Genomic DNA, 8921 nt, shown 5'->3' with positions numbered 1-8921 from the left:
ATTTAATCTAAGTTCCTATAGAGCATAGTACAAGTACCTACAAGGCACTATACTTCATGAATAAGCCTATTTGAATTCAAAACTCTAACCCTAACCCTTTTATTTTCATTTGGCCGAAACATATCAGTAGGGTTTCATGTCTTTTTATCCCATAGGAAGCATAAAACTTAAACATGTAGCATGCACATTTAATCTAAGTACCTATAGAATATTGTACAAGTACTTACAAGGAACCATACTTCATGAATAAGCCTATTTGAGTTCAAAACTCTAACCCTAACCCTTTTATTTTCATTTGGCCGAATCATATCAGTAGAGTTCCATATCATTTTATTCCATAAGAAGTATAAAACTTAAACTTATAACAAGCCCATTTAATCTAAGTGCCTACAAGGTATTGTACTTCATGTTCTAAGCATATTTGAGTTCAAAAACTTAAACCCTAACCCATTTATTCAATTTTGCCAACCATATCAGTAGGGTTTACCACCATTTCATTCCATATGAAGCATAAAGACCCTAGTTATAAACATGTAAAAATTCATACTTCACAAAGAGGTTCAACTAGTATGGTTTCTAACTAAAATTCTTGACCTAAGGCCTTATAATCAATTTGGCCGAACCATATAGCTAGGTTTCTCTTTTTTTTTTTTCTTCACGACATGAAGAATGAAGACTAAACTAACAACATATGAAATTCATATATCATAGAGTAGAAATTTAAGTATGTGATCAAAGAAAAACTTATTCTAGATCCTTTCTTCCATCCTTGGCCGAATCATGCAACAAGTTCTAAATTTCTTTTTTTTTTTTTTTTTTATAACATGAAGCATCTCTTATCACTTGTTAACCCTAAGTAACTACTGTTAGTTAGAGCCCTAGAGCCAATCATTTGATGATTGTATGGACTCATGTATATCATATTCTTGTATATTAATAAAGGCATTTGTTTGGTTATTATACTTATTTATATTAGTGCCAAATAGACTAAGTATAATAGCGTCCTTGAGTAGAAGGTTCATACCTATATCAATCGATTAGTTGAATCGATAGTGAGATGATATAGGGAACACTACTCTAAATCATTCCTAGTCGAGTATTAGCATTCAGGGACAATGTTAATACAATAAGACTAGCATGTAGGTCAGCTCGATGACTTGATCTCACAAGTCATGGATATAGAGATATCAAGCTGACACATGGGTATGCATTAGAGAATGTATACTGAATGACCCGCCATGAGAAAGTATCATGGATCATTATATGAGTGTCATATACTTTCTCATGTGGCTATTAGTATGACTATTAGTCCTTAGACCTGAAGTCGCCATGGATCCCTACATAAGGAGTTATGTACTTTAGTTTCGTCAAACGTCACCCGTAACTGGGTGGACTATAAAGGCGATTACTGGGTATATAACGAATTATGTAGAGGGATGTGAGTGATGTAGATGGAATCTATCCCTCCCATATGACGAGAGCGACATCGGTATTCTTGATAGAGTGAGACCACTAAGTGCATGGCCATGCCCAAATGAGTCAACATTAGATGTTGAGCTCATTTGATCGAGTGAGTCTACTTGGAGTTCAAGATTTAGATTGATTAGAGGATGACACGGTCTATGCCTCATATTGATCAATCTAGATGTCTAGGATAGAAGGACACTTGTCATTATTTTGTGAGTAGTCACAATTGGTAGTCACAAGGTGATGTCGGATCTCGACATTCTTGTAACTTGGGTAGTAATGATGTGTTGCTAGATACCGCTCATTACTTATGCTCCTAAATGGGTTTAGGGCATTGCCAACGTTACAAGAACCTATAGGGTCACACACTTAGGACAATTAGGTGGAGATTAGGTTCATATGATGAACCAAGAGGATTAGATTCATTTGATGAATCAAATTGGATTAAGAGTAATCCTAATTGGGCTAACTTGAGTTCGACTCAAGTTGATTCATGTGTTAAATGAGTCTAATTTAGATTTTGACTCATTGAATCAATTTAATTTAATGAATTAGATTCATTATATTAAGTTGGCTCGAATCAAATGGTTGGATTAGATCCACCATGGTAGAGATTGAGTCAAGTTTGACTTGACTTGAGAAGGAAGACTAAAGGTCAATTTTGACTTGACCTTTTGCCACCTCATTGGTGAGTTGGCATTAGGTGGACCAATAATGATGTTCCACATCATCATGGGTGCCACCTCATGGAAGTGACAAAGCCACTCTCTTAATGGTTTCATATTAATTGCAATTAATGCAATTAATGTGATTTTATGGTTTCATATTAATTGCAATTAATGCAATTAATGTGAATTTTGAAATGTGGCCGGCCACTTTGTTTTGGGTGAAGAAATTCATTTTTCATTCACTTGTGTGCATCTTCCTCCCTCTCCCTCTCAAGCTCTCCCTCTCCCTCTCCTCCCTTGGCCGAACCACATAGGTGCTAGCACACCTTGGTTTTTGGTCATTTCCATCTAGTGTGTCCGTGTGGATACTTCTAGAGGATCGGCGCTTGATGGTCTTGAGATCCGGCATCATTTGGACGAGCGGGAACGCGAAGGGCATCGCATCAAAGGTATAAATGGTTTATCCTTATGTAGATCTACTGTAGATTAAAGTTTTTCAAACTCGTACTCGTATTTTCGTTCGGTTTTACCTTGCACGAGATCCGTGGCTTGGGCGATTCGGGGTTTCCGCGACGCGAAAAGCGGTTTTCGCGGCCCGAAGAACCCAACAACTACCTATTCTTTATCTTGACCATCTTCTTTCAAGAAAAGTTTTAGAGTTTCGAAAGAGAAAAACATTCTAAAAACCGAAGCTACTTGTACTGCAGTGAGGGGATACTCACATCCTTGCGCTTGTTTTCCTTAGAGATTTAACCTTTTGTTGTGGATCCTTTCTAGAGAGGGGAAGCTTCCTTGCTCCTTGATCTCGGCAAGAAGAAGAATGGGTGAAGAAGGGGGCACGGTGAAGGAGGAAGGAGTAAGAGAGTGAATGAGAAAAATGCCAACTCATTTTAATTTCTTCCTTTTATTCATCATGAGAGGAGGAAGGAAAAATATATTTTTCTTCCTCCTTTCTTTTACTCTCTTCATCATTAAGAAAAGTCTAGATACATCCCTTCTTGGTGAGTAAGAAAGGAATATTCTAGAGCATCTCTTCATTAGAGAGGGAGAAGACAACTCTCACTTCTCCTTCTTAAGAGAAGAGCCTTTTCTTCTTACATTTAATTATGGTTTCCCTCTCTTTCCTTACAATAATTTCTCTTGGTCTAGTGGTTATCTTATTCAGGTATCTAATGAGAGATCTAGAGTTCAAGTCCTAGACCTTATGTATTTTTATTCCTATTTTATTTATTTAAGTGTTTGGCTAGGAGCAGAAATTCAACTAAAGCATATATATTTTTCTTTATTCTTTATTCATGATAGAATATTCTAGAATTTAGCTAAGGATCCTATGGGTGTTACACACGTTTCCATCACACCTTTTGTATACACAAGACTTATCCGTTTACTCAATAAATCCATAGGTCTGGATTACTTTGATAAACCGGATGTTCCAAGACCTTAAAGCTTTGCCTCAGTCCATAGACTGATTGAGCTTGCACACAAGATGCTCTTAGCTCTTTGCAATGAACCCTTCTGGTTGCTTTATATGGATGCTTTCATCAAGACTTCCATTAAGGAATGCTGTCTTGGCATCCACCTGCCAAATAGATAAAAGAATCCGGATAGACTTAAGCATGGCTACCAGTGAAAAAGTTTCCTTTTTCATCAAGCCTTGCTTTGAAAGTTACTACCTTCCTTTCTATCCCTCTTTTCCTATTATAGACCTTTTTACACCCAAAGGCTTTTACCCCATTTGGTGGTTCTACAAGCTTCCATATTTTATTAGAATACATATATTCTAATTCTGTTATTCATTACTCTATGCCAAGATGTTGCATCTTTATCTTGGAGTGTTTCGTCATATGTCTGGAGATCAGGTTCATGTCCTCCAGGGATCGAGTCCAAAAACTCTCCCAAAACATGAATCTTTTTAGGTTGCCTAACAACCCTCCCACTACGACAAGGCACTTTCTGCAATTGTGTATCATTTGTGATACGTGTTGCAGTTGGTATCTCATCTTGTACAGTTGGTACTAGATTAGACATGCCTTTTATTATTTCCTTAAGAACAAATTTTCTTATGGGCACATGGTTTATTACATAGTCCTTTTCTAAAAATCGGTCATTGATGCTAATAATGACCTTCTGATTTTTAAGACTATAAACCTACTTTCATTTCACTAGGATAACCCACAAACAAGTGAATTCCTGTCCAACTTATCATTGTCTCTCTTCTGCATATGTGCTGGACTACCCGAATCTGAATATGCTTCGAAATAGGCTTACGCCTATTCAGCAATTCTATATGAGTAGAGAGTTCTGACTTTAGAAGGTACTATATTCACTCCCGTTTCCAGAGTATATCTTTAAAATAATTTTGATAATATTCTTAATAACTCATCAATCTACTTATTTCCATAAGAGTCCTATACCTTCCTTTTCCTACACCATTCTGTTGGGGTGTACCAGGTGCAGTTAGTTGGGATTGAATCCCTACTTCTGATAAATGACTCCTAAATTCTCCCAAGAGGTACTTGCCACTACGATCTTACCGTAGTGTCTTGATACTTTTACTTTGTCGTTTCTCCACATCAGCCTCGTACTCTTTGAACTAATCAAAGCACTTAGACTTGCGGCACATCAAGTAAATATATCCGTATCTCAAATAGTTGTCTATAAAATAGATGAAATATTTGAAACAACCTCTTGCCTGGATGCTCATAGGATCACACAAATCAGAATGAACCAATTCCAATATATCTTTGACTCCATACCCCTTAGACTTAAAAGCTTCTTGGTTATTTTTCTTTCCAAGTAAGACTCGTAGGTTGGAAAGATTTCCACTACTAATGAACCCAAACGTTCATCAGCTACCAATGAATCCTACTCTAGTTAATATAACCTAGCCTTAGAAGACAAAGATATAATTGGTTCATTTTCGAAGGTTACTTTCTCTTGAAGTTAGAAGATGTGTTACTAATTTCCATTTGTTGCATCGTGAGAGTTATTGGATTTATAAATTGCCAACCAACGTACCAGAACAGATAACTTCCCTCTTTTTCTTAATAACAACTTTGTTATTAAAAGAGGCAGAATATCAAGTTCTTTGAATAGTTTAGAAACTGAAAACTAGTTCTTTCTAAACTTGGTGCATAAAGACAATTACTCAAAAATCCATGTTTTATTCTTATCAAAAGATAAACATCTCCCACTGCAACAGCTGCCATTTTTACAATAGTGCCTATGTAGACAGTGTTTTTAATTTTCATTTAGTTGCCGGGTTTCCTGGAACCCTGCAATGAATTGCGGACATGATTAATGACATCTGTATCTACACTCCAGGTTCTGGTAGATAACACCACTAAACATATTTCAACTAATGAATTAAATACACCTATATTGTTCTTAGTTCTAAGAAGACAGTTTACGTTAATGTCCAAGTCCTATTTCCAATCATTACAATTGGGATTACTAAGTATTTCTTATAGTATGACTACTAGGGGATTGGCAAACATTTTAAATCCTAAGAATCACAAAAATACTTGGTCAAGATCAACTCCTTAAAAATCCCCATGAATTTTGTATGCCACGATAGTGTGGACGTATACAAAATCGAAGAGGAGATTTTATTCATTAATTTTATTTTCTCGTCAACTTTAATTTATGACGAATAAAATTAATAGTTGATCTGTCTTTGATTAAATATTTGGTCAAAAACTTTTGAATTTAAAAAATATTGATTCCTCAAACAATATTATTTAAATTCACCAACACCTCAAACACCGTGAATTTTACATGCCACGTTAGTGTAGACGTATACAAATTCAACATTTGTAAAAGGAGGGTTTTAACCCATTAATTTTATTATCTTGTCAACCTAACTTTTTGACAAATAAAATTAATAGTTGGTATCATTTGGTCACACAAATAATAGCAGTGACTCCGATGGGGAGGATACTATTAGATGTGTCTAAGTGTATACCATTACTTGACACTAAGTCCATTAATAAGATTATGCCCCTTCCGTTGAGGAAGATCACACGCTCTTAATTAACTTCCTATAGTCATCCAAAAATGGAAGTCTGTTCTAGTGATCCACAAACAAGCTCATCCGTTATGGAGGAAGGCACTCAGAGCCAACGCGCAAGCTTGTTTGCATCACTTACAAACCAGTAATGGAGACCATGGGATTTACTTAAAAATCCCTCTCCCACTTAGTTATTTATAAATGAGGAATTTTAACTATGCTAGCCTACTAAATATGTAAACTAACATGCACACACAGTACAATATAAAAGTAATAATTAGAAAATCTAATTTTCAACTATTATGGCTTCTATCTCTTGTTGTCCTCCGTGTGTTGTCATCCCAAGCTGCTGCCATATTTGGTCACTGCCACCGGGTCTAGCTGTCGCATCCATCTTGCTCCTAGTTCTGCTGCGCCTCTGGTCCTTAGAAGGTTCCACGCTTTGCAAGATTCGATCCGCGACATAAATAGAATTTTACATTTTGATCCTATATTCCTCGAAGGAATGTACATGTAAACTAGATTGAACATAAAATAAAATTTACATCCATCGATCATATATTCCATAAAAGGAATGTACATGTAATTAGATCAAAAATAAAATCCTAATAAAACTAAATACAGCTCCTGCTGTATTTTATAATATAATCATGCACACACAATAAAATGCCCTTGACATGTCCAAGGGTCCAATTACACAAATAATAACTATAAGCCAAAATTGTTGGATCCTGCATCCACAAAGTTAGCACATCCTATTATTAACCTGCCTAAATTATGCATGACATGTGCATAATTAAACTAATACCAAATACATAGAGGCAAAACCCTAGCTCTGATAATAATTGTTGGTTGCTACTCGGAAAACCTAGAGGTTCCACTGTACAAAAATTTTGTACAAAGGTGTGAACCTTTTCCTAGCTACCATGTGTTCTTTTAAATTAAATTTTGGATTGCCTGCGGACTTAACACGTTTGATCCAAAACTTAATCTATTTGTTCTTTTAGGTTTTGACTTGGATCTCCTGCAGAACTTAACATGTTCGACCCAAGTCACCTTAAGTTATTAATTCCATTAAATATTAATTTCCATAATTGGTTCCCAGTACTGACGTGGCGAGGCACATGACCTTCTTGGATATGGGAGCAACCACCACCGACTAGACAAAACCTTTTATGGAAAGCCAATATTTAATTTTCTAAAATAACTTTAGGTTAACCGAAAAAAACAATCAAATCACAAGGAAAAGAAAAACAAAAGAACACTATATCGAAAACAAATTTGAAACTCTAGAATCGTATGCCTCTTGTATTTAGTATTATTTCCAAAAATAACTAGTATGACGCGGAAAGAAAAAATACTAGTTATACCTTTTAGAAAAACCTCTTGATCTTCTACCGTATTCCTCTTCTAACCTCGGACGTTGTGTGGGCAACGATCTTCCGAGATGAGAAACCACCAAAGCACCTTCTCCTTTCTTTAAATTTCGGCCAAGCACAAAGCTTCCAAAAGATGAAGATCTTTTCCACCAACCAAGCTCCAAGGGATGTAAGCTTTCTCTCCTTCTTCCTCAAGCTAGATCCGGCCACCAATTAAAACTCCATGAGCATGAAGAGGTTCGGCCACAAAGAGAAGAAGAAGAGAAGAAGAAAGGGCCGGCCACACCACCAAGGAAAAGAGGGAGAAAAATAGAATAGAGTCCTTAGCCTTGAAGCCTCCTCTATTCCCTCTTTTATAATCCTTGGTCTTGGCAAATAAGGAAAATTTTATAAAAACTTCCTTAATTCTTTTGCCATTGAAAAGGAAAATTTATTTAATTAAAAACAATTTTTCTTTTCAATTTTGCAATGGCCGGCCACACCAAGAAATCTCCAAGCAAATAAAATTTTAAACACCAATTAAAACTTCCTTATTTACTTCCGGAAATTTATAAAAATTTCTCAATAATTTTTATCCCTTCATGATTGGTTTATAAAAAGGAAATTTAATAAATTAAAATCTTTCTTTTAAACATGTGGATAAAAAGAAAGTTATCTCTATAAATTAAAATCTCTTTTAATCTACAAATAAGGAAAGATATCAAATCTTTTCTTAATCTTTTGTAGAAACTTATAAAAGAGAATATTTAATTTTAAACTCTCTTTTAAATCATGAACATGATTAAAAAGGAAAGTTTTCTTAAAATTTAAAATCCTTCTTTAATCAACAAATAAGGAAAGATTTCAAATTTTAAACTCTCTTTTAAACATGTAGATGATTTACAAATAAGGAAAGTTTTTAACAAAAAATTAAAACCATCCTTTTAAACTACAAATAAGGAAAGAGATTAATCTCTTCTCTTAATCTTTTGTAGAAAGCTATAAAAGGAAATTTTTAATTTTTAAACTCTCTTTTAAAATCATGATATCCACATAAGAAATAATTTTAATAAAAATCCTTTTTAATATTCTAGTGGCCGGCCACCTAAGCTTGGGACCCAAGCTTTGGCCGGCCACCTACATGACTCATCCACTTGATCTTGGCCGGCCCTAGCTTGGGTTCCAAGCTAGCTTGGCCGGCCCTATTGGATGGGTAAGAAGGTGGGTATGCGGTGGGTATAAATCTCTATATACTAGAGGCTATGATAGGGACCGAGAGGAGGAATTGGTTTTGGTCTCCCGATGAAATTAAGCATCCCGTGTTCGCCCCGAACACACAACTTAATTTCATCAATAATAATTCATTCCACTAAAGAACTATTATTGAATTACCGCACCAATCCCAAATTACATTTTGGG

This window comes from Zingiber officinale, chromosome 6B (genome assembly GCF_018446385.1).
Source record: "Zingiber officinale cultivar Zhangliang chromosome 6B, Zo_v1.1, whole genome shotgun sequence".
Lineage (NCBI taxonomy): Eukaryota > Viridiplantae > Streptophyta > Magnoliopsida > Zingiberales > Zingiberaceae > Zingiber > Zingiber officinale.
The sequence above is the reverse complement of the archived record's forward strand: the minus strand, read 5'-3'. Positions refer to the sequence as shown.